General features: G+C 41.8%; 2 long non-coding RNA genes across 2 annotated transcripts in view; both read left to right on the top strand.

Moving 5' to 3' along the window:
* LOC120875245 overlaps positions 1-19,262 on the top strand; it is a 76,854-nt gene extending 57,592 nt beyond the window's left edge. Inside the window, exon 5 of the long non-coding RNA XR_005723889.1 lies at positions 19,158-19,262. This is a non-coding gene — a long non-coding RNA (uncharacterized LOC120875245). The remainder of the gene's footprint in view (positions 1-19,157) is intronic.
* Positions 19,263-20,436: 1,174 nt separating this feature from the next.
* On the top strand, positions 20,437-25,857 carry LOC120875247. Its single transcript, XR_005723894.1, has 2 exons — positions 20,437-21,564; positions 25,650-25,857. It is a non-coding gene; the product is annotated as an uncharacterized LOC120875247 (long non-coding RNA).
* Positions 25,858-27,668: the final 1,811 nt, after the last annotated feature.

Here is a 27,668-nt window from a genome sequence, read left to right as displayed (position 1 = left end):
AACATATACACACTACTACTATGTATAAAAGAGATAACCAACTGGGGTAGACTGTAAAACGCAGGGAACTATGGGCTTCCCAGGTAGCGCTAATGGTAAAGAACTCTCCTGAGATGCAGCTTCTATCCCTGGGTTGGGCAGATCCCCTGGAGAAGAGCATGGCAACCCACTCCATTATTCTTGCCTGGAGAATCCCATGGACAGAGGAGCCTGGTGGATGACAGTCCATAGGGTTGCACAGAGTCAGACACGACTGGGCGACTTAGCATGCACGCATGCAAAGGGAGCTATATTCAATATTTTGTAAAGAAGTAAGAAGAATCTGAATATATATACATGAAGTGAAGTGAAGTGACGTGAAGTCGCTCAGTCATGTCCGACTCTTTGTGACCCCATGGACTGTAGCCTACCAAGCTCCTCTGTCCATGGGATTTTCCAGGCAATAGTCCTGGAGTGAATTGCCATTTCCTTCTCCAGGGGATCTTCCCAACCCAGGGATCGAACCTGGGTCTCCTGCATTGTAGACAGACGCTTTACTCTCTGAGCCACCAGGGAAGTCTTTATATATATGTGTATACACATATATATAAAACTGAATCACTTACTACTAATACTACTACTAAGTCACTTCAGTCGTGTCCGACTCTGTACAACCCCATAGATGGCAGCCCACCAGGCTCCCTCGTCCCTGGGATTCTCCTGGCAAGAACACTGGAGTGGGTTGCCATTTCCTTCTCCAATGCATGAAAGCGAAAAGTGAAAGTGAAGTCGCTCAGTCGCGTCTGACCCTCAGTGACCCCATGGACTGCAGCCCACCAGGCTCCTCCGTCCATGGGATTTTCCAGGCAAGAGTACTTACTGTACACCTGAAATATTACACAATATTTTAAATTAACTACACTTCAACAAAATAAATATAAAAAAAGATATGCAGCAGAATTAATTGGTACTACATACAAGAGTCCATCCTAAAGAAAATCCGTCCTGAATATTCATTGGAAGGACTGATGTTGAAGCTGAAGAGCTTTGGCCACCTTATGTGAAGAGCCGACTCGTTTGAAAAGACCCGGATGCTGGGAGAGACTGAGGGCAGGAGGGGAAAGGGACGACAGAGTATGAGATGGTTGGATGGCATCACTGACTCAATGGACATGAATTTGGGCAAACTCCGGGAGCTGGTGATGAACAGGGAGACCTGGCATGCCTCTTTGCATCCATCGAGTTGCAAAGAGTTGGACAGGACTGAGCGACTGAACTGAACTGAACAAGAGGTGTGTTAGTGTTGGTGGTGGAGGGTCTGTATTAGGGAAAGAAGCACAGGGACAGGCTTCATATTATCAATGAACATTTTAGGTAACTGCTAAGTATTTCAGACTTAACAAATAATTGCTTATAGGTTTCAGGTGGGTAATGGACGTTCAACTCAATATTCCATATGTGAAGGGAGACTGGTTGTTCCTAGGTCTCAGTTAGCTGGCTCAGAGGAGGTCAAATTAACCTTAGTAGCTCTTGAGAACCTCCCCTGGGCACCACCAGGCCCTCCTGTGAATGTCCGGCCCTTTGCATCTCTCCATCTGGGCTCTGCGTTTCTCTGCCGCGGGTCAGAGTTGCTGTGAGGTCTGGGGAAGGCTGTGCGAGGGAGGTCCCCTGGTCTGTGTGCTGCTCTTCAGCACTCTAGGCTAGAGGTAGCACAGCTTGGACCCGAGTCTCACAATTTTGGTTTTCATCAAAACAGCCCCTTTAGCCTCATCCTGCAGTGTCTTCATAGACAGTACAATTGAGTTTCTGGCACTGCCTGGGAAATACACAGCATCCTGTTCCATCGATGTGGCCTCCCGGGTCGTTACTGATGCTTGCCCGCTAAAGTTCTTCTCTTTCAGTTCAGACTCCCAACCAGAACTGAACATGAATTCATGCAGACAAAGGGTTCAAATAAATGGGGTAGCAAGAATGGGAATTTCTGGTCCCACGAGTTTCGATATTTATCAATATTCTGCTACTATTATTTGCATATTTCACTTTTAAAATTAAAATGATTTGATTTATTTAAACTAAAAAAAAAAATCACTGATTTCTTTAACCCGTGCCCCCTGCCTCTGGCAACCACTAATCTGTTCTCTGTGTCTATGAGCTTGTTGCTGTTTACATTTCACATATAGGAGAGATCATACGTATTTGTCTTTCTCTGTCTGACTCATTTCACTTAGCATAATATGCTCAAGGTTTATATGTGTTATTTCAAATGGCAAGATTTCATTCTTTTTTATAGCTGAATAATATTTCATTTTGTATTTTATATATATATATATATTCACCTCAACTTCTTTATGCAATGAGTACTTAGGTTTTTTCCTTTTCTTGGCTATTGTAAACAATGCTTCAATGAATGGTGGTGCATCTGTCCTTTTGAGTTCGTGTCTTCATTTTCTTTGGAGAAATTCCCAGAAGTGGGGTTGATGGGTCACAGGGTAGTTATATTTGTAATTTCTTGAGGCGCCTCCATACTGTCTTCCATAGTAGCTGCATCAATTTACATTCCCATCAACAGTACCTCAGGATCCCCTTTTCTTCACATCCTTGTTCACACTTTTTATTTCTTGTTTTTGTTGATAACTTTTCTAACAGGTGTGAGGTGATATGTTATTGTGGTTTTGATTTCCGTTTCCCTGATGATTAATGATGTTGAGTATCTTTTCATGTACCTTTTGGCCATCTGTATGTCTTCTTGGAAAACTGTCTATTCAGAGTTTTTGCCCATTTTTAAATCAAATTGTTGGGTTTTTTTCCTATTGAATTGTATTTGTTCTTTATATATTTGAATATATATTTCATTTTCATAGATTACTTTAGAAGATGCCTTGAAGTTAGCATAGTCTCAAAAGATAAATAGACCCAGAACTTTATAAAAAAGCTTCTTTTGTGATTTTGTGGTTATGACTATATTGGCCTCTTAAGAAACATATTATTAATAGGTGATGGTTTTAGGTACACAGACCATCATAGAAAGTGAGCAGGAATTTAAAGAAATCTGTGAAAGATCAAAATAACAAACTTGCCATGATGAGTTTTTGGGGTGGTTCAAATATTGAAGAGATGTCAGTTTTCAGTAGTCAGTGACTTCTGCATGATATTTGCATAGAGAGAACTTTAAAAAGGTTACATTTCTTTTCTACTTTCATATTTACTTTGTGTTAAGGTTATAGGATCTTGTTGGCAACGTTGCTGATGCTATTTTGGTAAACTCCAACTCTGTTCAAATGTAGTGGGGTGGAAAATTTGAGCTGCAGAAACAATAAATATATTTTATGTCCTTGTAACATTCAAGCTGTAATATGTTTGAGATGCAGTGAAAGTTGCTTTTTTTTTTACCTCACACTCTTGAAGGAAGAGAGAAACTTTTGTTTATACATTTTAAAGAGTTTTGTCTTTGCAGTTAACACAATGTCAAATGTAGATATAATCCACTTTAAGCATTTCTGGCAAAATATCGAGTATACCTGTGTTTTGATAAGGGACAAAAATAAACTTTTCATCAATACAAATCCTCTGCTCTGTGTATGATTTCTGCCAGTCAAGCTGTGATCTTGTGGACTTATGGAATACTGATGCTTTACAGGAAGTAAGAGGCAGATGTGTAATCTGAGACATCTCCCTATTCTTATTAGTTATGTCTGATTCTGAGTTGACTTATACAGAATTTCACATAAAGGACCCTGTTTATATATTCTTTATTCCTCTCTTCTAAATGTGTAAAATTTTATGTGCTTATTTGAGTGAAATGGTCTGAGGGTATTCAAGATCAATCAGACAAAGATTATTTAATTTGTGCTTCACTGTGTTCTATAATGGATTCCTTTACAAAGATATTTGATGACATAAGAACTGTCTCTGTGTGTATAAATTCTTTTAACTCACCATGCTTGCATGTATGTACTAGACTGTAAGTGCCTTGAAGAGCAAGACTGTGGTTTTGTTCATTTTGTTAACCTTATAACACCTAGTGGATGGCTTTTGAGAAATAAACGCCAGATCAAAATTGTACAGACTTTACCCTCCTGAAGATGTCTGTCTATGGTGCTTAGCCACGAAAGGTGCCTTACCACAAAAAGTGGTGGGAAAAGGGTTGCTGACAAGTTTTATGTTGCGTTCATGGGTCAGGTTGTTGACACCTGATAGAAGCCTTCCTACAGAGCCGCAGGACTTCTTCCTCACCGCTGGTACCTCACTTCCAGGGCTAGAGGGAGTATCCAACTACATTCAAGATAGAGATGAGCAGAACCTCAGCATGATTGGCAATGGAAATGCATGGATAGTGGTGGAAATGGGCCTCCGCCTGCCAGTGATCTCCGGTAGTCATTTTCCCGTAAGCCTCAGGTTCAGTCCTTGAGTTGCTGGACCATCTTTACCTAACTTTTATCCTGTCTCACTCACTATAGACTGAGTTATCTCTCAGATAGACAGGAATTTGTGTTGAGAATGAATCAGTAAGATCAGCATGGCTCATTGTACACATGGCAGCTTGTGTCTTTGAGTTACAAACACTTATCTAGCCAACTGTTCTTATCTCTCAGAGTTTTAGTGAGGGGCTTAACATTGAGCTAATTGCTGCACATAATTCTGGGATGGATGATGTAGCAGTTTGGCTTGACCCCTGGCACTGTGCTATATGCTGATGCATTTCTATCCAACAAATAGTTTACTGAGTGCATGTTACATGCCAGGTGACTGTGCTGATGCAGGAAATGACGGATACACAGTTCTTGCCTTCACAGAACATACAACCTAGTAGGGACAGATGAGAAGAGAGGTATGACTGTTGGATTAATGTGATGAAAGAAGAGATGGGAAAAGTTTTTTTTCAGAGGGCCAAGTATGCCGGAACTTTCTGGTTATCTCAGATCTTAGATTGCCTTAACTTCCTCATGTCCTAACAGGTATAGACTCTGGTCTTAGTAGAGATGAAACATTTTGAAAGTTCTACGGTTATAGATCAAGCTGTAGTTTTATGGTCTGTGAACACACAGGAATTAAACTGGATGGTTTTAAAACTCTTGGCAGTGAAAAATTAGAGTCATTCCTCTAAGACTGGGAATAAGGCAAGGGTGCCCACTTTGACCACTTCTATTCAACATAGTTATAGAAGTCCTAGTCAGAGCAACTAGGCAAGAAAAAGAAATAAGTGGTCTAAACTGGAAGGAAAAAAGTAAAACTGTCTCTGTTTGCAAATGATATGATCTTATGTGTTGAAAATGTTAAAGATTCCACCAAAAAACTCTTAGAACTAACAAATGTATTCAGGGAAGTTTCAGGACAAAAAAAATAACATACATAAATTAGTTGTGTTTTTATGTACTCTGTACAAAATATCTGAAGAAGAAATAAAGAAAACAATTTTATTTATAATATCATCACAGACAATAGGAATAAATATATTAAAGGAGGTGAAAAATCTGAAACTAGAAAACTAAAAGATTTTAATGAAAAAATTGAAGAAGTCACAAATAAATGGAAAAAAAAATCTCTTAATCATGGATCAGGAGAGTTAACGTTTTTAAAATGCCCATACTACCCACAATCATCTATGTAATTATTAAAATTCTAATAGAAGTTTTCAGAGAAATAGAAAAAATTCTAAAACTCATTTGGAACCACAAAAGACCCTGAAATTGGCAAGGAAATTTTGAGAAAGAACAATGTGGGAGATATCATATTTATTTATTTCAAACTGTATTACAAACCAATAGTAATCAAAACACTGTGGTACTAGTATAAAAACATAGATTAATGGAACAGAAAGAAGAGCCTTGAAGTGTGCATGTACGGTCCACTAATATTTGACAAACGAGCCAAGAATATTCAACGAAAAAGGCTAATCTCTTCAATAAATGGTACTGAAAAACTGGGTAATCACATGCAAAAGAATTACATTAAACCCCTATCTAACACAATTCACAAAAATTAACTCAAAATAGATTAAATACTTAATCATAAGATGAAAAACCACAACACTTAAAAGAAAACACAGGGATAGTCTTCTTGACACTGGTTTTAGCAATGATTTTTTTTTTTTTTGGAAAAGACATTAAAAGTACAAATAACAAAGGCAAAATTAAATAAGTGGGACTACAGCAAACTGAAAACCTTCTGCATGGTAAAAGAAAAATTCAACAAAATGAAGATGGAATGGTAGAAAATATTTGCAAACCATATATCTGATAAGAAGTTAATATAAAAAATTGTTAAGAAATTCATACAACTTGATAACAAAAAAACTTAATCTAGTTAAGAAATGATCAAAACACCTACATAGATATTTTCCAATAGAAAGGATACAAATGGCCAATGGGTATAGGAAAAGGTGTTCAACATCACTAATCATTAAGAAAATGCAAACCCCAAATCACAATGGGATACCATCTCATGCTTGTTAAGATGGCTATTATCAAAAAGAAAGCAATAACAAACATTGTTTTATTTAAAAGCAACATCGGTAAGGATGTGGAGAAAAGGAAACCCTTGGGCACGGTTGGTGGAATTGTAAATTAATGAAGCCACTATAGAAAATAGTATGGAGACTCCTCAAAAAATTAAAGATAAAACTACCCTGTTATTTAACAATTCCACTTTTGAGTATTTATCTGAAGGAAATGAAATCTGGATCTTGAGTGTCCACACTCCCATGTTCCTTCAGCATTATTGACAGCTGTCAAAGATATGGAAACAACCTACGTGTCTGTAGATGGATGAAAGGATAAAGGAGACGTGCGATATAGAATATTCCCTGATGAAATATTATTCAGCTGTGCTGTGCTTAGCTGCTCAATCATGTCTGGCTCTTTGCGACCCCATGGACTGCAGCTCACCAGGCTCCTCTGTCCATGGGGATTCTCCAGGCAAGAATACTGGAGTGGGCTGCCATGCCCTCCTCTAGGGGTCTTCCTAACCTAGGATCTAACTCAGGTCTCCTGCATTGCAGGCAGATTCTTTACCATCTGAGTCACCAGGGAAGCCCCAGTGAGAAAGCTATGAGAAAGAAGGAAATCCTGCCATTTGCAACGACACGGTTAAACCCTGAGGACTATGCTAAGAGAAATAAGTCAGACACAGAGAGACAAATACTGTAAGGATCTCACTTATATGTGGAACCTAAATAAGTCATATTCATAGAAACAAAGGGTAAAATGCAAGCACCAGGGGCTGAGGGCTTGGAGAAATGGGGAGATACTAGTCAAAGGATGAAAACTTCCAGCTATAAGATGAATAATTTCCAAGGATCTAATGTACGGCATGGACTTCCCTGGTGGCTCAGAGGTTAAAGCGTCTGCCTACAACGCGGGAGACCCGGGTTCGATCCCTGGGTCAGGAAGATCCCCTGGAGAAGGAAATGGTAATCCACTTCAGTATTCTTGCCTGGAGAATCTCATGGATGGAGAAGTCTGGTAGGCTACAGTCCATGGGGTCACAAAGAGTCAGACACAACTGAGTGACTTCACTTCACTTCACTTCAATGTATGGCATAGTGATTATAGTTAACAGTACTGCATTATATACTCGAAAATTGCTAAGAGAGTAGATCTTAAACAATCTTACCATACACACATAAGTGTTGCTGTATATAAGTGTGTCAAATCATCATTAGTACACTTTAAACTTACACAGTGTCAATTACGTCTCAATAAAATCAGAAAAAACGAAAAACCTTTTCAATCTGAAAGTATTCTTTTGTATTATTGCAATAGCTAACAATGATCAAAGGTTGAATATGTACCAGGCATAGAATGGGAGGCTCTGACAGGCATTGTTTCATTTAATAGAAGAAATAGATGGGGAAACAGTGGAAACAGTGTCAGGCTTTATTTTTGGGGGCTCCAAAATCACTGCAGATGGTGAATGCAGCCATGACATTAAAAGACACTTACTCCTTGGAAGAAAAGTTATGACCAACCTAGACAGCATATTCAAAAGCAGAGACATTACTTTGCCGACTAAGGTCCATCTAGTCAAGGCTATGGTTTTTCCTGTGGTCATGGATGGATGTGAGAGTTGGACTGTGAAGAAGGCTGAGTGCCGAAGAATTGATGCTTCTGAACTGTGGTGTTGGAGAAGACTCTTGAGAGTCCCTTGGACTGCAAGGAGATCCAACCCGTCCATTCTGAAGGAGATCAGCCCTGGGATTTCTTTGGAAGGAATGATGCTAAAGCTGAAACTCCAGTACTTTGGCCACCTCATGCGAAGAGTTGACTCATTGGAAAAGACTCTGATGCTGGGAGGGATTGGGGGCAGGAGGAGAAGGGGACGATAGAGGATGAGGTGGCTGGATGGCATCACTGACTCAATAGATGTGAATCTGAGTGAATTCCGGGAGTTGGTGATGGACAGGGAGGCCTGGCGTGCTGTGATTCATGGGGTCGCAGAGTCAGACACGACTGAGCGACTGAACTGAACTGAATGTTTGTGGAATCTGCTCTGTAGACTTGTCTACAAGTATCATCAAGAGTAGTGTGGCAGTTGCTAGACAGCCAGCGAGAGAGCAGATGGTCTTGCCCAGATATCTTTCTGGATTTAGATAGTTGATATCCTTTTGGGAGGAATTTGCATCACCTACACCTATAATCATCTATGTTCAAAATATGTAATATTTGCATGTCAACTTTTGTTCAAGTGAGATCCAATCCATTTGATGCCTCATATAATTTTAAAAATCCTCTCAAGACAAAAAAGCAGTTTTTTTCAAAGCAAAACAGGATCCTTTCATTCGTTATAGCTATTTATTTAAAGGGAGAATTATCTTTAAAACGCTTCATAGTCACTCATCTCTGTCAAGTATCTTTTTCTGCAAAGCTGTTTAAGTCTTTTTGGAATTTTGTGCTGCTTTCAAATGTTCTTGGATTTACTTGCTGCCTGACTCATTAGGCTTTCCTGGTGGCTCAGCTGGTAAAGAATCCGCCTGCAATGCAGGAGACGCCGGTTCGATTCCTGGGCTGGGAAGACCTGCTGGAGAAGGGATAGGCCACCCTTCCCAGTATTCTCTGGCTTCCCTGATGGCTCAGCTGGTAAAGAATCTACCTGCAATGTGGGAGACCTGGATTCAATCCCTGCATTGGGAAGATCCCCTGGAGAAGGGAACGGCTATCCACTCCAGTATTCTGAGTGACTTTCACTTTGTTAGGCATACGTGGTCTTCCGCTACCTGCCAGGGGTCAGTGCACATTCCTTCTCTAAGGTGAAAGGAGGGACATGAGCGATGCCTCTGCAATAGACTAAAAGTACTTGCTAGGAGAAAGAGGTGGGGGTGTTCAATGTCCTCCTCACCTGTTATCGTTGTTCCGTTGCTAAGTTGTGTCTGCCTCTTTGCGACTCCATGGACTACAGCACATCAGGCTTCCCTGTGCTTTCACTATCTCTTGGAGTTTGCTCAGATTCATGTCCATTGAGTTGGTGATGCTATCCCCACTACCCTGGCAAGTTAGTTAAGTAACCATGAGGATGATGCTATGACTATAACAATGATGAAGATGATGACAGAGGTGCTGGTGGTGCTAGTGACAAATGAGTGTCTCAGAAAGTTGGAGAACTGCTTTGCGTAACTATTTTACTTAATCCTCTCATCAACCAAGTGAACTCAGTGCTCATACATTCATTTATGAAGAATGTAACCGAGCGTCAGTCTTGCACTGGACAAGCCGGGATTTGAACCCAGGTCAGTCTAATTCCAGATCTTGGGTTTTATGTTTCTACATGGCACTAACTTAATACCTTGGTGCCAAGATTCCTGTCTAAGGGACAAGGTAAGTCAGCTCTATTATCTTTAGTTCTCCTATGATTTAAATGGAGCTATCTTTATTTGAACGGTATCTGTAAATGAACTGGAAATTCTCCTCGTGTCACACAGTTGGGAGAAGTAATGTTACATAAATGGCACGAAGGAGCAGCAGGTGAAGAGTCCATCTGTGAGTGAGAACGCAGCATGGCCCAGAGGAGGGAAACTGTGTGTGGGGCGGGCCTGGCCAGCACCAGGCCCCACCCTGCCAACTGTGTGATCTGCTGTGATCTTACCCTGTTCAGTCTCAGGTTCCCCTCACCTAGAGGTGGGGCTAAAGATAGCCACCTTGAAGGGCTACTGGTACCCATGGAGAAGAAAAATTACAAATATCTACAGTGCCTGTCAAGGAAAGTGCAACATTGCCACTACTCAAAAATGGTCGTAAGGTCCTACGGTGGTAATGACCATTTTACCTTCCTGCTTACAAACCACTAGTTTCAGTCAAATCTGGGGATAAAGTTATATCGCCTTAACTCAGCATAAAATAGCTGTTCCTGATCTAATGCCTGCCCATGCCGTCAGGCCTGTTTTTAGCCATTCTCCCTCTCACTGGGTTTTTGATTGCTCAAATGGTTTAAACATTACCTTTCTACCCCAGGACCTTTGAACATGCTGTGTCTGTGGCTTTCTATTAACTCACTACTTGTTCTTGTCTTTGAGGTCTCAGGTTAAATGTCACTTCCCCAGGGAGCCTTCCCTGAACCCCAGAAAACATCAGGCCCCATTTAATATATTCCCGTAACCTTTTCTTACTTGGGATACTCCTCACAGTGGTAATTAAGTGCTTAATGCATCATTACTTGTTTAATGTCTGTCTCTTTGCTAAGGTGTAACCTCCAAGGGCACCAAGCCCATGCTCTAGCTCCAGCTCCTTTCACGGGGCTCCATTCATAACTGGTATTTGATGAGTGTTTATGGAGTGAGTGAATAAAATATTGAGTGAGTTGATGAATAAAGCATTGCCTTCTTTAAAAGACTCCTCTTGTAATTTCTCAACCTGTTTTGCTTGAAGGAAGATCATGGGCTATGAGCCATGAGACTTTTACCAAAGTCACAGAATTTTTAGCCAAAGTTGTGTCCTTTTCACTCCTGATGAGAACAAGACTTCCTGAGGGACTATTTGTTACCTGTGACACAGCAGGCAGCCTTGTGCACCCGATGAGCCGCATGCACTCTGACCAGAGTGATACACTGGGTGATAAAAAGATACCACCTCCGTGAAACAGATGCTCCATTTTACGACGGAAGTAGAGAAGCTGAAGGCTGCAGGTGCAGGCTAGGCTGACACGGGCTCTGTGGAGGGTCATTAAGTGCCTCCTTAGAAATGTGGGTTTACTCTGTGTTTAATCAGCCACAGGCAGAAGAAATGGCTTCATTTCAGCTCGATGAGAGCCAGATCACAAAAGGAAGATAGATGGCCAATACAGTCCATCACTGGCAAGCATATTGTCTTAATTTGAAGGAACAGCCTGGCACTCGTACCAATCAAGGAGGAAAGTACAACATGGTTAGCATGGAGGATGGGCCAGTTTAACTCTCAGCGCGCCCCTTAAAGAAAAGCTCTCATTTGTTTCCTTAATTAATATTTTAAGGAAAGTGAGAACCATAAAACACATGACTTAATCACTTAAGAAATTCCCCGGCTTGGAATTCATGATGTTTAAGGGAGGACTTTTTATATGCAAAACTTCTAAACCTCTACCAATAAAGAAGTATTGCAATCAGTGAATGAAGTGCCTTAGGAAGGACAGTCCATTTGCTGGCGGCTTTACTTACCTGGTCATATTTGTAGCTGACTGCAAAAAAAAAAGCTACAAATAGAGACAATGTCCTGTGGATTGTGTGGTTACCTGATGGTTGCTCAGAGGCTCTTGTCAGTGGCTTGGACCTCTGTTGGTCTTAGGTCCTCGAGAGCTCACCTTGGGGAGGCACGTGAAATGAGATTCAGCTCAGCTCAGCTCAGCTCAGTTTGCTTCTTGATTGCCTAAAAATGCCAGAAAAGGGATTTGAAGCTTGGGTGGGAGCCGTGACACAGATCTGAACTCAGAGTCTTTGCCAAACCCCTCTTATTTGAAGTTGGAGCAGGTAATGAGTAGTTTGGGTACTTACAAACAAGTGGATGTTTTAGAATCATTTGGTGTGTGTCACATCCGTGTTTTTCTGAGATCCCCGGAGCCTTAGCACAAAGAGCTTTCACCGCCCTCCCCACCCCAATGACTATTTTCCAGATGTTCTGAAACAATGTCAAATGACCCAGTTTCCCCCTGAGAGGTTTAGAAGGGGGCATTTATGGAGAGACTGGTGAGGAAGGCTGAGATACTCACTCAGCAGCTAAGTCCTAGATAATCTCCCACGAACGTGGTATCGGATGGTACTTTACCTAAGGCACACGGAGGACGGTTTTTAGAAAACGATATGCTAAACACTCCTACAGTGAGGAAGAAACCTAAGAAGCTTAACAATGGATGTAGAAATATTATCACCAGCTATCGAGGTAACGGTATCCAGTCATTCCTCACCTACAGGCGCAGATTTAGGCTTAAGCAGATGAAGACAACGTGGAAGAAGTGTGTGGTCTTAGAGTGTTTAAACATCAGCCAGTCAAGGCAAAGGACTCTCTGTTAACAAAAAACCTGAACATATGTCTTTTGCTTTTTGCACTGACTATCATGAATTATAGAATCACAATTGCAGAAATGAAAGTAGCATATCGAGGTGGGCAGGGATAAATTTGGATGTTGGGATTAACAGATACTCATGCTTGCTTCCCTGATGGCTCAGCAGGTAAAGAATCCACCTGCAATGTAGGAGATGCAGAAGACGCAGGTTCAATCCCTGGGTTGGGAAGATCCCCTGGAGAAGGAAATGGCAACCCACTCTGGTATTCTTGCCTGGAGAATTCCATGGACAGAGGAGCCTGGTGAGCTACAGTCCAAAGGGTGCAAGGAATTGGACTTGACTGAGTGCCTAAGCCCACAAGCACTACCATATATAAAATAGATAAATAACAAGGACCTACTGTAGAGCATAGGAAACTATATTCAATATTTTATAATAACCTACAATGCAAAAGCATCTGAAAAAAGAATGTGTGTGTGTGTGTATAAACAAGGAAAGGGCACCCCATTCCAGTATTCTGGCCTGGAGAATCCCATGGACAAAGGAGCCTGGTGGGCTGCAGTCTGTGGAGTTGTAAAGAGTCAGACATGACTGAAGCGACTTAGCACGCATGCATATATATATTTATATGCACACACATATATATAACTGAATCACTTTGCTGTAAATCTGAAACTAGCACAACATTGTAAATCAACTATACTTTGTAAAAAACCAAAAAATAGCAAGAGGCATCCTGAGGCTTTGTACAGACTTTTATGAGGAAGTAATAACATTGAAACAAGAGAACCATAATTTGCAATTAGGGAATTGTTTCATTCTCTGCACATGGGCGGCACTAGCCGGAGCAGTCCCCAGGATTGGAACCCAGCTCTTTAACCACATGATGGAAGCGAGTCATTCGCGAGGAGAAGCGGTACATTGCCTTATGCATACGTGTGTACTCAGTCGCTTCAGTCATATCTGACTCTTTGTGACCCCATGAACTGTAGCCTGCTGGGCTCCTCTGTCCATAGCATTCTCCGGGTAAGATTACGGTGGGTTGCTGTGCCCTCCTCCAGGGGATTGTCCCGACCCAGGGATTGAATCCGCGTCTCTCATGTCTTCTGCACTGGCAGGCTGGTTCTTTACCACTAGCGTTAGCTGGGAAACTCCACATTGCCTTATACCCAGTCTTATATTAAAAAAACAAACAAACCACCAATTCCTTCCAAACATGGACATCAGACGACATGTCAAAATCTGGCAAGAAGGTAGGATAACTCTTCCACAGCACATCTGCTCCATGTAGATGGCGTTCAGCGGAATCGGTTCCCCCAACACCCCAAAGTAAGCAACGTGCCAAAGCCTTGATGGGAAAAGTACTTCATGATCTACAGTGTGTCAGTCACCCAGCGGCTGCCAGTGCAAAACGACAACATTTCCTGGCACCAGCTTCACGATCGCTGGCACTGAACTCAGGGCACTCAGGGCAGCCATCCTGCCGGGGTCCTCTATTCACGAAAGGGAAAGGGAACACGCGTGAGGGCTTCTAGTCTCTGCAGAGCTCAGGATGCCTGCTGGTTGCCCCGATGTTTAGCAACTGTCTACGCGGGAGACTGTTAGGCTGCAACACGCCACCAACTCAGGCTAACAGTCCTTTCCCTGAGTTCAGAAATAGGTACTCCTCATCTATTAGAAGGGTGGGAATCTAGGCCTGTGCTGGAGGGTTTGCCTGACTCCAAGTCTGGTAAGGAAGCAGAATTCCACTCTTCATGAAGACTTGGATGCCCACGTGAGATGAGATGGCTGCTTGCTGATTTGCACACATGTGGTCTGGAGCAGAAAAGACTGAAGCTTTTGAGTCAATTGTGTCACCACCGGTGCTTTTCTGATTCCTTCCACCGATCTGTTCATAGTTAGAAACATGACTTACATTATCCTTATCTTAACATCCTGAACCATCAGTGTTGTTATTGATCATCAAATTAGTCACTTCCTCTCATTTCAGATCCACTGACAGTTTTGGATGGTTTGCGTTGAGTGGGTTGGACAAGGGGAAATGGGCGATTTCCTTTGCCTCTTGTAGAGTTAATCTCTCATCCAGATACTGCTAAAGCATCTCTTTCAACAGAGGTCTTTATTCCTAGTTTAGCAGCATAACTATAAGGAACGAGTTTCTTCTTTACAAGGCTACAGCTCAAAGTCCAAATGATAGACGATTTCCTGGTCCTGAAGAAGACACTTAAGCACTTATATTTCTTTCAACAATTTATTCCAGTTTGAATAAGACAGTCCATTTCTCATGTAAGCATGGAGCAAACAAGTTATGTGTGTTAAAAAAAAATGTATGGCATTCTTTCAAGTGTTGGATTAGGAGAAGGACTTAGAATGTTGCCAACCAGAAATAGTATTTTTTGAGTGTCCACCATTTAATATTTGGGGGCCTCTCTGTCTGCTGGCTTCCCAGGTGGTGCAGTGGTAAAGAATCTGCCTGCTGATGCATGAGACATAGGAGGCAAGGGTTCTATCCTGGGTCAGGAAGATCCCCTGGAGAAGGGAATGGCAATCCATTCCAGTATTCTTGCCTGGAAAATTCTACAGAGAAGACTGGCAGGCTACAGTCCACGGGGTCACAAAGAGTCTGCCACAACTGAACAACAGAGCCTGCACACACTCCTGTCTGCATGAGCTTTCTCTGTTCTTAAAAGTCCTGTTTAGGTCTGCCGAGAGAACAAACTTTCTTACCAAGGATCGTTGGATGCTTTCTTGATTTACTCCAGTGGCCCCAGTAAAGGAGATTTCTAGTTCTTATTCCCGTTTTTCTTTGTTATGTATGGACCTCTCCCCCTCCTCTCACAGCCTGTCTACCTACCAAATAACTATTTGGGCTGCTCAGGGAGTCAGGATGGCCCAGAATCTAGAACGTATCCACAGCTTCATCCAGCTGTGGAAGTTTCTCTTTCCCTTCCCTTCTCCAGGGGATCTTCCCAACCTGGAGATTGAACCTGGGTTTCCTGCATTGAAGGCAAATTCTTTGACATCTGAGCCACCAGGGAAGCCCTCTCTTTTCCCCTAAGTAGAAATATTTGTCTCAAATAACATGTTTTATTAAGTGTGTTACGTCATCACTGTTAAAAATATAAATTCTGCTGCAATTATTGCCACAAGGAAGGATTTGCAAATATCTGGAAAAGGAGTCCTTTTGCACCCCCAATACAAATAGTTAGCATTAGTTAGCGTATGTCTTTCTAAAATATCTTTCTTGATAAAGATCATCCCTTTCCTTCCTTCCTGATCTGTCAAAAGAGGTACGTTTGTACATGTTCTCCACCCAAGGGGAAAGCATTATATGTGTTGCCATATGTACTTGGCCCAGAGAGAATCAAAGTGGCTGTAACAGCTTTGATCATAGCAGTGATCTGAGTAATCTTGTGAAAGATTTTTCCAACCAACAGGTCTTTGGGGGAACTGAGACAGGCTGCTTGTATGGGTGCCTCTCAAGGGATCAGTTAGGATCAGAAGTGATCGCTGCTTCTCTTCTATACTCATAGTCTGTAATGAGAGACAAAGTTGCCCAGGAGTCTCACCTACGTGAAGCCTCCCTTAAAGGTTGAGCCATCCTATGCTAAAGAGGAGCAACTGCCTCTCAGAAACACTTTTATCAACGTCTTTCTGTGTTGCATGAACCTAAGACTCATCTGAGCCAAATGTTATGAGCAAATTCATGCCCCATCACAGCGAAACAGCTGTGTTGCCGTAGTCACTGACTTTTGAAAGATGTTAAGGGAAGATATTTGTTTTGAGCCAGTCGTTTTGGCTACAACTTCCCCTTCAGGTTTTCGTATCACGATGTTTCCTTCCGGTCCTGTGACTGTTACCTTGTTTCTCTGATAGGAGTGGGGGGAAACCAGGACCAGTCCTTTCTGGCTCCTAATCAGAAGGTTGGTGGACATGACAATATGCCAAGAATGATTTCTGATGGGGCCCAAACAGCAGAGGAAGTGCCTCTGTAGAATGGCTCATTCTAACAGAAGATAGATATGCCTGACCTGGCTTTTATGACAGATGTCAAATATATCGAAGCATGTTGTGAAGCAGATCAACTTATTGGCAAAGAAACGGAAGACCACCAAGAAGGAGGGTGGCCAGCTTTCCTGTCTCTGTGCAGACACGGCAGTGAGTCTGATGGAGGGCCAGCGGGTGGAGAGAAGGGAGACCTGGGCGAGCTGTCTGAATCACTGCCTTGTCCACACCAGCCTTGTCAATGAAAATTCCCAAACCACAGAGGTTGTTGGGAGAGTGCAGGGCAGGATGGAGGACCAGGGTGGGGGACTAAGGCGACAGGGGCCACCCTGAGAGCAAGCACCGCTTCCATGTAGCATCCGAGGTGCCTCCTGGGCCTGCTCAAGAAATGTTGGTTCTTCAGCTCTCCTTCCTGGGTTCAGTTCAAGAAAGACTCCTTGAGGGTCCAGCGTGTGCCAAGCACAGTGCTGGGCGTTGGAGATGAGTGTTAATACCACCCGGGGTTCAACTCTAATCCCACCCCAGTCACAGAGCTCTCTGCCTCCTTCTTCTGTGTCCCTCTACCTTGGGAGAACATGGGGTATTTGGGTGACTCATTAGCTGCTGGGTGGTCTGGCGTAAGTTGATCGACTTCTCTGAGCCTTGTTTTCTTCAGTCACAAGAAGGACACTTGGACTCTTGCCTCATAGGGTTGAGAATATTGTACTTAACAGTGTGATTGTGCTTTGCTAAAAAGACCAGCTAGGGAAGCTCTCCAAGGGGGAGTGATGACTAGCTCACTATTCACCTCTTATCTCATCAAGGCTACTTTTCAGGCAATTTATATCACCCTCCACTGAGATTATCTGCTGTTAGATTACAAGCTCCTGGTACCCTGGGTCCTGAGCTTACTTAGTCAAATATGACTATCAGAAAACCTTGGGACAAATGAATTATGAAAAGGCCACTTTTCCTTCAAATGGTTATAGCCAGCACCCAGGTGTTCTGCTTGGTTAGAGAATAAACTGGCTATCAGCTGCCTCTTTAGCTGGGCACCCTTGTACTGTGCACAACCCACATGACCGCCCCTGGTGAGCCTGCCAGTACTTCACATGGTGCTTGGCCCAAACAACATATCTAAATGTTTTCGTACTCAATTTATTACAGTCACTGTTGTGCCCAGAATGATGGCATTACATTTTCAATAAGATTACTTTAGCCATTGGATAGACTTAATGGATAAATTACAGATAAAATGTAAAAAGTCACAACAACGGGTTCTTCTCTCCTTTTAAAATGTTTCTCCTTTAAGTCAATCATGGAAATAATATAGTATTGCATTTTGTCTGGGTTTGCTGGACATAAAGGGTACAGGTTGTTGTTTCTTTGCTTTAAGTTTTTGTGACCGTGAACTATGGGAAATCAACACTGATATGGACTAGGAGAAAAGCAAGGAGGTGACACAAATTTTTAAAGAAGGACAGCTATGTCTTTATAGATCTGGGTTCCCCATGATTAGGGAAGGGAGATGAAATAGAGAGGTTGAGACTTGCAGGGAAAATTCCTTGTGATATGGAATATTTGTTGGTTTAACTCTCTTCCCTTTGCTTATTCTGTCTAGATAGTTTAGTTGGTAAAAGTAAAATCCTTGTTAGATGGAAGAGCTGAACAGTTTCATATTTATATAGTCCATTTAGTAGTAGTAACATGGAAAGAAATCTCAAGAATGCAAATCTACACAGATTTCATCCTCCACACCAGCTTCCAGGTGGTCAGATGCTTTTTTCTATGGAGCAGAAAATGCAAGTCTCTCTAGAAGGAAAACAAAAACAAAAACAAAACCCAGAATCTAGCTTTATGTAAATGACAAAGGAATGGGGTAAAAAACGGAACTAAAAAATGGAATTGCTTTGTATGTGGGGCAGTCAACTTTAGTGAGATTGTAATGATTAGATTTTTAGCTCCTCGGGAAGCAGTGTGATGGTGGAACTGTCCATCTCTTAGGCGTGCTTGAGGTATCAAAGGAAAAATGATTTTTCATTTGAATCTAGAAAATGTAGGCTCTGCCACTGGGCTGAAGGAGGAGCAAATGGTTTTTCAACCACAAGAGGATTCCACAAATTCATATTCCTTTCGATTCCTCATTTTGATCCCCCACCCCGCCTGGCTCCTTTTATTTCCCTTTGAATTTGTGTTAAATTCATTACAGGCTCTTAAAGGAGAAAGGTTCTCAAGGGTTTAATAGAGATGTTAGATGCTATGAATAAAAAAAGGGGTGTGGGGAAGAGGAATTCACCATGGCTTCTTTGAACTAAACTGTAGTTCATCTCAAGTGCTTTCCCCCCTTTTGGAGAAAAATATACCCTTCTCCTCCAGGAAGCTCAAAGTCTCAAAGGCCTATATTAACTTGATCTTTGGGAATAGTGTTTTAATTTTTTCCATAATCATCATGCAAATTGATCATGATAATCTCTGGGACGGAAAATAAGTGAACCAATGGCCTCATTAACTCCAATGCTAGGGGGACCCACGTTCCTAAGAGCTGGTGTCCTCACCCCACACTGGCCCAGGCCTTCTTTGTAGGTTACTTGGTCCAGTCCCAAGCATAAGCTGTGACTTCTTCCATCCCTGACCTGTTTAAACCGCCTTATGCATTTTACTTCTTTAAAAAGTAATGGGGGAATAATTTGAAAGGTCCCAACCTTATAAAAGGGATGCTTTTGTTCTCTAGGTTCCAACCAACATCTCCAACTGTGCTGTGACAGGACCATACCACCGATGGACATGTTTCATTCGGGCCTTACCTTAGTGACACTGAGGTCTCAATATGCTTTGGACAAAATGTGTGCCTCAGATGCCTAATTCTGAATGCTACTCTTGAATTAGGAGGGCTTTTTTTTTTTTTTAAAGAGGGTGTTTGTTTTGATTTTAATTTAACATGGAGAATGGCAGAGACAAATAGATCTGCCCAAAATAAACTGAGTAACAGATTTTTGAGTTTGGTGGTTATTAATTTCATGTAAGTGGCTCCTCTTTTTATTTTTATAAACGGTAAAATTCAAGAGGAAGCAGAACCAAATATACTTTTATTGATTGCCTGCTAGGTGCCAAGCAAGGTGTTAAATGTTTTCAAATGCTGCCTTATTTATCCTTGTCTTACAGATGAGGAAAAGGGGATGGGAAGAGGTGAAATAGATTGCCCTCCTGGAAAACAGCCCCGTCATTTACAGATCTGCCTCACCGCTGAAAAGTATTTGACACAATTGTTTGAAAATTAACTTCCTCGGAGCATCAAGGTAGACTGTTTCTCAGTGGACCTTGTCCTTCCAGTGAGTAGTGAGGAAGTTACTAGAACTCTTGGAGCCACTGGGTCCTGCGTGTCTGGATGAGGACAGTAGGTGTTCAGTACTGTGCCTGTGTCCACTATTACCTTCCACTGATTAACTATCCATGGCTGAAAAATAGATATCTGGTGAATGAGTGCATGCTAAGTTGCTTCAGTCATGTCTGACTGCGACTCTATGGACTGGAGCCCACCAGGCTCCTCTGTCCATGGGATTCTCCAGCAAGAACACTGGAGTGGGTTGCCATTCCCTTCTCCAGGGGATCTTCCCAACCCAGGGACCAAATGCGAGTTTCATGTCTCTTGCATTGACAGGCAAGTTCTTTACTGCTAGTACTACCTGGGAAGCCCAGATATCTGTATCTGTATAAGTAAATCACTTTGCTGTATACCTGAAACTAATACAACGTGCGAATCAACTATACCAATATAAAATAACATTTATATAACAAAAGAAAAACATTAAAGCTAAGAAAAAGAGAAGAAATATGGCAGGGCTTCTCAGTGAGGTGGTTTCTCTTACTGCGGAGCTCAGGCTCTAGGGTGGGCGGGCTTCAGTAGTTGCCGGGCCACAGCTCGGTAGCTGCAGTTCCTGGGCTCCAGAGCACAGGCTCAGTAGCGTGGTACTTGGGCTTAGTTGCTCCGTGGCAGGTGGGATCTTACTGGACCAGGGATAGAACCCATGTCTCCTGCGTTGGCAGGCAGATTCTTTGCCGCTGAGCCATCAGGGAAGCCCCAGGTGACTTTAAAGTCAATTTGATCTCTCTCAAGAAATTCTATAGTCAGTATGCATTGACACCTACTATCTGTAAGGTATTGCATTAGAAGACAATGAAATACACCTTAAAGAACCATTAGTTGAGTTTGGGCTACATGCTGGAAATTGTGCTATAAGCTCCAGGTACAAGGATAAAGGGGCCTGATTGTCTGATTAGGAGGGTGGCTTTCTGAACATACACAGTCAGTATTAGAACAATACCAAACAGCAGAGTGACTTGAAGACTTAAAGAACTTTGACTTTGGAGATATAGTAACACTCGAGCTAAGTTTTAAAATTGTTAGTAAGAGTTCTTCAGATGGAGATGTTGGGGGAAACACTTGCTATTTTGAGGCAACTTCATGTTTAATTTTATAAAGCAAGAGCATGTTATTGCCTTTGAAACAGCCATAAACATGGTATGATTGGTGTGTCATGGATCAGGGTTGGCGCTTCCATTCATTTACTGGCAGAATGGTATTTTCTCAGACTACGCTTAGAAGAACAATGGTTCCTTGAGATGTGAATTGGTATTGACTGGGAAACAGGAGTTTTTTTTTTACATTTCTATTATTATTTTTACTTTACAATATTGTATTGGTTTAGGATTGGAAAACAGGAGGTTTTAAGGTCAAATAAAATAGAGGGAACAATGGGTTAGGCTGTAACATTGGATTTTTTCTTTAAGACCTCAGACTCTTTAACATGTTGCTCTGCATGATTAATTTGCAAGAACTTGCCCCTGAACCTCTTTGTCTCTCCCTTTTCATAGTGCACCCAGGGTTCCATGGATCCCACAGCGGAAAATACTGCTTTAAGATAGAGGCAGGTGTCACCTGCCTTTAAGAAGTGAATGGTTTCTATTTCAGAAAGGAAATTTGGGCACCTGGGAGGAAGAATGCCAATGATGACAGACCAGACGCAAGGCAGCTTATAACCAAATTGTTGAAATCTTCTAGGCAGAAGAAACAAATAGGAGTCAAAATTAAAGCATGTAAGCCATGGAATGCAGTGGTGGAATGGAAAGAGACTCAGCAGGTAGCCTGGATACTTTGAGATCAGATGGGGGGGGTTGATGAGAAAAAAATATATGAGGGTGACACCCTAGTGTCTAGTTGGGACACTTGGAGAGTGAAGAGAAATGATAGGTAGAAGATGAGAAAATTAATTCCATTTGGGAATGATATCATTGAGGTGTCTATAAGAGCTCTCAAAAGAGCTGGTAAACTCAGCCAAGGTTTGGGGACCTAATCCCCATCTCAAGACACATAGGATCATGGTTTTATTCTTCTAAGCTGCTTCAAATGACTATTATCCAAAGATGTCTCAGGATTTACTGTAATTGTGTTGCTTAACAATCAGTTTATAGAAATGCAGCTAATAGAGAGCTGTGTTTAATAAAAAGAGGAAAGTAAGTCAATGATTGACTGTATTTATTGAACTACTACTAGTGTGTTCCTAGCCTAGCAACTGTGTGTGTGTGTTGGTCGCTCAGTTGTGTCTCTTTGCAGCTCTATGGACTGTAGCCTGCCAGGCTCCTCTGTCCATGGGATTCTCCAAGCAAGAATACTGGAGCAGGTAGCCATTCCCTTCTCCAGGGGATCTTTCTGACTCAGAGATCAAACTCTGGTCTCCCACACTGTGGGCAGAGTCTTTACTGTCTGAGATACCTGGGGAATCCTAGCAATAGTACATAAGGGAAAAGCAAGCAAACAAAAAATATAATAAATACATAAAAAAAGAAAGACAAGGAAAAGAAAAATACACAACCTTACTCAGTAAGGTCTCAAGGACCTTATTGTCTAAAGCTTACAGAAAATATTGCAAGTGGTTGGATTTCTCTGTTGGAATTTTTGGACATTCTGCTTGCTAGATGGGGCTTCCCCGGTGGCTCAGGCAGTAAAGAATCTGCCTGTAATGCAGGAGACCTGGGTTTGATCCCTGGATCAGGAAGATCCCCTGGAAAAGGGAATGGTTACCCACTCCAGTATTCTTGCCTAGAGAATTCCATGGACACAGGAGCCTGGCAGGGTACAGTCCATGAGGTTACAAAGAGTTGGACACAACTGAGTAACTAACATGACGACTTACTAGATGAGCTAGGGCAAGTTGTATAACTTCTTAAAGCTTAGGTGTTCTCATTTGTAAATTTTTATCTGTAGAATATTAGTATAGAAGTTGTGAGGATTGCTAGGGTTAAACTAAAATTTATTTACTGTATTTTGAATGAATAAAATAAATTTATTTAGGAAATAATGTATGCATTGTGATCCATTAATACATTTTACTATTTTTATTTGATTTCCAGTTAATATCAAATAATAACTTGTCTATTTGAATTGCAAAAATCAAGCTGGTTTGAATTAAAGAAGTGTGAAAAATTCTTGGGTTGGCAAAATACATAACACTTTCATCAATTAAAAATAGGTAAAATGTGTTAAAAATAATGAAAAGTTCATATTTTAATTGAACTGGCTTTTCACAAGCCTATATTTTATGAAGCTTAATGAAACAAAAATTAAAATGGTGCCCATTATGAAATCTGTGTTAATTGTTATGATTCTCATAAAGTTCATATGATTCCAAAAAGTTTTGCAGTTACACCAACTCAAAATGTACAGTACTTGTCTTTCATTCTCTCTGGATATATTTTTGGTAATAAAGACCAGTTATGCACCTTGGCAAACAGAGCATTTGCTAAATTGAAAACTTCCTTTAAAAACACTAGAAACTTTGGACATGATACTGCCAAAACTGCAGGGTGCTTTTGCTAATCTGACAAAACTTTCTTTGTTCTTTCTGGCTTCATCAAGAGCAAGGCTGTTTTTTCACTTTACTATTACTCCAATACTATCATCATCTTAAATATCCTTGTGCTAGAAGGCACTGCAATATTAATTAAAAATACAGTCTAATTATTTACCCTAGTTGGTTCACACAAACCTCCACAGTATAATCAGTGCACTCCCTTCTGGGGTTTCACAGCATTTTGGACTGAAATAGGAAGGTTTGTTACTGGCTTACACTTGGCTCATGAGTGTAATTAAGTATAACCTACAATTCACCTTTAGGTCACTAGATCAAACATAACTTATCCAGCCCATGTCGAAAAGTATGGGCTGCATTGACTGGTGGGTGGCACGTATGAATGAATGGAACTTTTAATTTACCTCCAGGCCTCTCAGGGAACATGTGGAGTGTTTCCGAAGACAGAGGGAAAGCAGAGGGTTACCAAATCAGTCACTGACTTCAGACAGTTCTCAGCACAAAGCAAAATCAACCACGCCTGAGCACAGCTCGTCTGTGACTGTGTTTAGTGACAATCAGTAGCCTAGAGTGACAGAGAGATATTTTCTAGCTGTTAGAAGTGTGGTGTGAAGACTCTGGGTGTGCCTGGTCCTGAATCACCTGGTGAGCTTGTCTTTTGGAAGCTCAGCATAGAAATGTTGCTAGGCCCAGTGGAGTGGTCAGATCTTTATAAAGATCTTTAGACTCTTTTGTCCTTGGGCTTATCTGGCATTATTTAATAAGGGAGAAGTATCTTCCAGAAGGACCCACCAAGGGCCCATTGGTCTCCTCCATAAACATGTCTTAGAAAAAGTGAGGGTAACGAAACTGCTTTATCGGCATAAACTGTCCAAACGTTACCCCCACCACCTTAAAATTTAAATTGGTGTCTGGGAGTCCTATTCAGTTTGAAATGCCCAACTGGCTGACCTGAGGAAGAAACAAAGGGGCAAACAACCACATGAAAATTTTGGACAATGAGAAACAATAGAAAAAGTAAAATAATATTTGATTCTAGTTATTGAAACTCATTAGAACTCAGACTGATTGACGTGTACGTTCTTTGAGAGACACAGTGAAAGATGAGATTCTGTTCTTAAAAGTTGTTTGGGCAAGGTATGGAAGACTTTGAGTATCTTGAATGTTTTGTATCTTTAAAAAAACTTTTTATTTTATATTGGAGTATAGCAAAGAGTCGGAGACAACTGAGAGACTGAACTGACTGGCTGACTGATAGCCAGTTAACAATGTTTTGATAGTTTCAGGTGGACAGCAAGAGGACTTGGTCATATATATATATCAATCCAATCTGCCCCAAACTCCCCTCCCATCCAGGCTGCCGCACAACATTAACCTTGTTGGTTATTCATTATATGTAGCAGTATATATGTGTCTATTCCAAACTCCCTAATTATTCCTTCCCCTCCATCCTTCCCCCTTGGTACCCATAAGTTTGTTCTCTGTCTGGGAGTCTGTTTCTGTTTTGTAAATAAGTTCACTTGTATAATTTTTTTTTTAAATGATGTAGTTTTACCTACATAATCTATTCAATAGGAAATCTTAAAAATTTTTTTTAAATTTTTAATTGGAAGATAGTTGCTTTGCAATACTATATTGGTTTCTTCCAAACAGCAATGTGAATCAGCTGTAAGTATACATATATCTGCTCCCTCGTGAGCCTCCCCGACCCCCATCTCACCCCTCTAGGTCATCGCAGAGCAGCAGGTTGAGCTCCCTGTGTTATACAGCAACTTTCCACTAGATATCTATTTTACAAGTGATAATGTATTTCAGTGCTTCTTACTCCATTGGTCCCACCCTCCCCTTCCCCAGGTGGCTCGGTGGTAAAGAGTCCACCTGCCAATGCAGCAGATGCTGGAGATGCAGGTTTGATCCCAGGGTCGGGAAGATCCCCAGAGGAGGAAATGGCTACCCATTCTAGTATTCTTGCCTGGAGAATCCCATGGACAGAGGAGCCTGGCAGGCGACAGTCCATGGGGTTTCAAAAGAGTCAGACACGACTGAGTGACTAACACTAGCTGTTATCATCCCTCCTTCCCCTGCGTGTCCACTGTGTCTATTCCTGCCCTGCAAATAGGTTCATCAGTATCATTTTCCTAGGTTCCATGCATATGTGTTAACATAGATATTAAAAAAATAGAAAGTTATAGGTCAGCATCCCTGATGAACGTAGGAAGATCTTAATTCATCCAGAGTCTGAAACGGTGGCAGGCATCTTTAGTGACTTTTCCGATTGAATTTAACCTGATGTTTTGGCTGAGGTAAGTTAAGACTTCAGGGTAGAAATGGGCTAACTCTGTTTTACAATTCTACAGATAGTAGCTGTCAGGAAGGTAAATCAAGACACCAAAGGAAGATAGTACACGATGCCTCTCCTGGGAGGTCCTCTGAAGAGGAAAGAGGACAAAGCAACCAGAGGTGGTGGTGTTCACCTTCTGCCTGCAGAGAAGTGACTGTCAGCTGGAGGCTCTGATTCACAGAAACACAGAGGTCATGTGAGATATAAAGTCAAACAGAAAGAGATACATGTGTACCTGGAACATTTTTTTAAATAATGAGTTGATTTGGGGAGTTAGTTGAATCCACTGGAAAGCATTATAAGACCCACCACATCTGTTCCAGGGGATACACTGTCTACCCACCCATTCACTCAACAGTATTCATGGACCACTTACTACCAGCTGGTTACTAGGATATGCAGAAACAAAAGCCCTTGACCTCACAGAACTTGCACTCAGATGAAGTGTCCAAGGAGAGAAGGCTTTCACTATCCACTGGGAATGTGGGCAAAAGGGAGGACCACTTGAGGAGGGGAGGGGAGGTGGACAGGTCCCATCCTGCCAGCTCTTGTACTTTTAACATTCAGAGAAATGAGGAGCCATTGAACATTTTCAAGTAGGGAAGTAAAATGATCAGATTAGCTTCTAAGGGTCCTCTTTCAGCATCCTCCTGGCTTCTGTACATGTTCCATTTCTCCTCACTGCCCATGTAGTCAGAGTTTTCTAACAACCTCAGAAAACTATGGGGAGCAGAGGAGCTTTGGTGCAGTGAAGCTGGAGAACTGGAAATGAGTGAAAATGTTATTTTTTTTTCAGTTGAGTTGGGACTCTGGAAGCCCCTGGGGGATTTCCCAGGTAGCTCAGATAATAAAGAGTCTGCCTGTAATGCAGGAGACCTGGGTTTGATCCCTGGATCAGAAGATCCCCTGGAGGAGGGCATGGCAACCCACTCCAGTATTCTGGGCTGGAGAATCCCATGGACAGAGGAGCCTGGTGGGCTACAGTCCATGGAGTAGCAAGTAGTCGGACACCACTGAGCTACTCTCATTCACTCGCTTGGACTCCTGAGACCTTACAACTGGACCACACAGTAGCTCATGGTTGCCCTGGGTCTGATGCTCTCTCCTCTTGCCCTAGGAGCCTTCCCAAACAGTTGATCACACTGTGTCCTAACACAGAACCCTCTATCGGCTGCCTTGGGCTACATCCTCAGAGCCAGTCTCTCCACAGAATGATCCCATCAGCCTGTCTGTGCTGTTATCCGTGAGGTTTAATTACACAAGAGCACTTCCTAAACCGGTTCCACAGATGCAAGTTTAGTGAGATATTAAAAAATGCTCTACAGAAATGGGAGGGGAGTAGATAAGTCAAGCAAATTGATAAAACTAACCCAGAGTATGATAACATCTTCTCTTTGAGACTCATAAGGCAGTTAACCTCACTAAAGGCTCTGAGAAATGCTGCAAAATGTTCTTTAACCTAGCACTTCTCAAGCATAATTAACAGCAAATACTCTCCTCTACTTAACAACCGTGGTCACCTGGTTGACCGGTTTGGGAAACAGTACTCAAGCAAACCCTTCATTTTTGCCAGGTTGGTCTGTCTAACCCCAGATGTGCCTTTGAACTTCCCTTGCCGTGGCTTTCCTTATCTGTTCCCTGTTTTGGAGAATTCTTCATTAATAACTCTATCCTTCTAATCTTATCCAGTTCAAATGCCATCCCCTTCAGGAAGCCCACCTTGATTATTCCACCCCAGAATGAGGTTGCTTTAAGTACACATATATCCCCTCCCTCTTGTGTTATACAGCAGCTTCCCACATTTTACACCGTTTTTCACATGGTAGTGTATAAATGTTGAGAGTGCTCTCTTAGTTCATCCCACCTTCTCCTTCCTGCTCTGTGTTCACAAGTCCATTCTCTATATCTGTATCTCTGTTCCTGCCCCCCAAATAGGTTCATTAGTACCATATATGTATACTTATAACTGATTCACATTGCTGTACAGCAGAAACTAACACAACATTGTAAAGCAATTATCCACCAATTAAAAATA

Source organism: Oryx dammah, unplaced genomic scaffold, assembly GCF_014754425.2.
Source record: "Oryx dammah isolate SB20612 unplaced genomic scaffold, SCBI_Odam_1.1 HiC_scaffold_16, whole genome shotgun sequence".
NCBI lineage: Eukaryota > Metazoa > Chordata > Mammalia > Artiodactyla > Bovidae > Oryx > Oryx dammah.
The sequence above is the reverse complement of the archived record's forward strand: the minus strand, read 5'-3'. Positions and strand labels throughout refer to the sequence as shown.